We start from the raw sequence: 3,389 nt of genomic DNA, 5'->3' as shown, positions 1-3,389 counted from the left end.
GTCTAGAGATGGATTTTTTTTATATAATAATGACAGATTGAGTTTGTTCCCCCATTACAAGAAATTAAGAGAAATTTTACTACAAATTATTTTCATAGTTAATTTCAATTTAAAAGACATCCATTTAATTAAAATTATATAAATAAAAAATTTAAATATTATTTATCATATGTTACCGTGGTTTCTTAAAACATCTTATCCTTTTGAAGAAAATTATTTTTTAATTAAAACAAAACGTTTATCATAAAATACTCACGTAAAACCCTTTTCCCCAAATTACTTTTTCTCCAAAATCACTTCTCCTTCTCAGACGAAAAATCTCCATCAAAACCACTTTTTCTTAAAATCACTTTTCCTAAAATCAACTTTTGCTTCATCGAACCGTAATTTCTCCAATCAAAATCGCTACTTCTCCGTCATTGAAACCGATGTTTCTCCTTGGTCAATCAAAATCAATGCTTCTTTATCATCTATCGAAATCCATGCTTCTTATCATCGATTGAAATTGCAACTTCTCCTTCATTGATAGAAGCTTCTACTTCTCCTTCTTCGTTGGAAATCACTGTTTTAACTTTCTCTTTGAAAATCGCTGCTTCAACTTTCTAATAGTTACTTTGCCATTCGAAATCGCTCACGCATTTCTCAAAACCTAATAGTTGAGGTAATTGATTTTTCTTGAATCAAATCTCTCAGAACTGTTTAGTAGCCGATATCGAAAAGGTATTGTAAAATTTAAGTTTAGACATACTCTAGGTTTGATTATCAAATGACGAATAGGTTTGAACTACTATTAATTATATCTTTATCAGCTAGTTTAACATGTTTGTTACGGTAGATGCTAACATTCAGCTTTTAAAGCTGAACTTCATTTTGGTTTGTTCTGAAATGACTTATGCTGAATGATTTCTTGTAGCATTTTTTTAGAAAATTTGTTGTTACAGTTGTCAGTGTTGGTGCAACACTTTTCTTACTCCAGCAATTGGCTGGAATAAATATCGTTGTTTAATATTCAACTCCTGCCTTCCGCAGTGCTGGAATCACTTATGATGTTGCAGCAAGTGCTTTGGTTGGTGCATCAAATGTTTTTGGTTAGTACTATTTTTTATTCTATAAATGTATGTGCTATTTCTCAAACATTACATTTGGTGTTTGATTCTGGTATAGGCACTGTTATTGCTTCCTTCTTGATGGACAGAAAAAGAAGGAGAAGTCTCCATATATTGTGTGAAATTTGTAGACTCTTTTGGAGAATATTTTTTATGTTTCTTTTGTAAGCAATGAGAGCTTAAAGAAAGTCACAATCTCATATGGAAAATTCTTAGGTGGACACATACCTAAGAAATTGTTTTACACACAACCAATCACAGAATTTTAATTAATTAAAAAATAAATACTGATTTTTCTCTCTCCTTCATACTCTCAACCACCCCATGAATCCCATTAAAAACAAAATTAAAATAAATTTAAAAAGAACTCTTTCTTATTGGTTGTTCCTAAGAATGTGGATTTAGGGCCGTGTCCATGCAAGAATTGCTCATCTCATATAGTGGGCACATTAGTTGGAGGCTTTATTCTGGATTATATGGTTGTAATTTGTAAACGGCCTTTCTAATTAGACAAACATTTAAAAACTTAACAATTCTTCATACTACACATAGTTTACCCTCTAATTGCAGTCCCTTTGAAGCTACGGACTAACAATAGTAGACCTTAGCTTAAAATACATATACTAGAAATCATTAAAACATTAGATTATTTAGTGTTCTTATATTGACCAATTTATGTATGTGTGTATATGGCCTTTGATATGAATCTCTCCTCCATGTTTTGCCTCATAGTAAGCCAATTATGGAGGTCTAAAAACCATAATTCGATGTTGATTTATAGATTTGTTACTGTCATTAAGAGAGAAGCTGCTAGAAGAACTTCACTGGATGATACGTGTAAGAATGGATCTCAGTTGACCACGAATATTCCTAGGAAGGTGTGTCATATGGATTTCTAAATGATTGATTTTGTTCCAAAATTAACTTTGTGACCAGTGTTTGATCTTTTCACATTTTTCAGGATAGTTCACATTTGGTTTTTTATGTGCAATCCAATTTGGACAGTTCTTAAGTCTGAATTTGATGCAGGCAAGAGGTTCAGTTTGAGAGTATATTTTTAAATCTTTAGCTTGAGATTTGCTATGATATTTTTGTGGCGAAGTTGAGGTTGTTTAGTTAGAATATCTAAACTGCATACCCAATTTTGCTAGAGTTTGGTTGTGATTTAGCTAGGTATATTTAAATATTAGTTGGTACTTTGCTAGGAAATTTTGGTATAGATAATTAGCCACCCAATCCATGTTACGGCTTATATTGTAGTTAATCCCAAACAAATCTCCAACTAACTTTGTTTGATAGAGATTAGCTACAAATTTGTTTCTGTTTTTGTCGTAGCTAAACACAAATTATCTTGTAGTACCCTCCATTTATAATTATCATTTTTATTCTTCTATAAAAAATCCATTTCTTAGTATCTAAAATACGTGGATCTGTGTGCTTGTAGGTACAATTATTTGCAGGAGATGGATATTCATGATTGTTTTTATGATGACAACACTATATCCTAAACGACATAATGTGAAGTCTTCATCTGTCAAGAAAAGTAATGATCAAATATGTTCTATTAAGATCAAGATTTGTTTGGGAGATCTATATATTAAGTCAGATTAAATAAAGACAACACTTAATGTCAATCTGAGTTTGGTGGAGTCTATGGTGATATCTAGTCAAGCAATCTCTAATGATTGTGTATATCAAAGAAGCTTTATCAAGCCTCATCATCCAAAAAACAAATTGTCACAAATGAAGTTTTAAGTCTATGATGAATCAAGTAAGGAATATTAAAGCTTCAAATATTATGAAAGAGATTAAGTGTGAAAACTCAACTAAAAAGCCAAGAAACATTGTACCAAATGTAAAAATAAAAAACTCATTTTTTCTTTAAAAATCCAAAAAAAAAAAAAAATGTTAACGAATATTTAGATAACATTGTAAGCCATGGGGTGCGAGAAATAACAATTAACAAAACAATGAACAAGCCCATTATCATTCAAAGAAAGCTACAACTGAGCCTAAGATCCTCCACAAACAGTCAACGGTGTTAGATAAAAAATAAGCAAAGTAAATAATTATAGGTTCACGTCTAACTTAAATGTATAAATTTCTTCTAAAATGTTTTTGTTAAAAGATCATTTTTACGTTAAAAAATAAAATAGCTATTTTATTAAAATTATTATGGGTGTTTACGGTGCGGTTTTGACACTAAAAAGAAAATGTACAGTTTGATTTGGTTTATTAACTTTAAAAATAAAACCTAACAAAATCAAACCAAATTAATAAAAT

General features: G+C 30.3%; 1 long non-coding RNA gene across 2 annotated transcripts; it reads left to right on the top strand.

Moving 5' to 3' along the window:
• Positions 1-275: 275 nt before the first annotated feature.
• LOC131636229 (uncharacterized) lies at positions 276-2,937 on the top strand. Of its 2 annotated transcripts, none has more exons than XR_009293984.1 (3): positions 276-661; positions 1,030-1,088; positions 1,888-2,937. It is a non-coding gene; the product is annotated as an uncharacterized LOC131636229 (long non-coding RNA). The 2 variants fall into 2 exon arrangements; XR_009293983.1 differs by having other exon boundaries at positions 1,165-2,937.
• Positions 2,938-3,389: the final 452 nt, after the last annotated feature.

Source organism: Vicia villosa, unplaced genomic scaffold (genome assembly GCF_029867415.1).
Source record: "Vicia villosa cultivar HV-30 ecotype Madison, WI unplaced genomic scaffold, Vvil1.0 ctg.001670F_1_1, whole genome shotgun sequence".
Lineage (NCBI taxonomy): Eukaryota > Viridiplantae > Streptophyta > Magnoliopsida > Fabales > Fabaceae > Vicia > Vicia villosa.
Note: the sequence above shows the minus strand (reverse complement) of the source record. Positions and strands in the feature narration are given on the sequence as shown.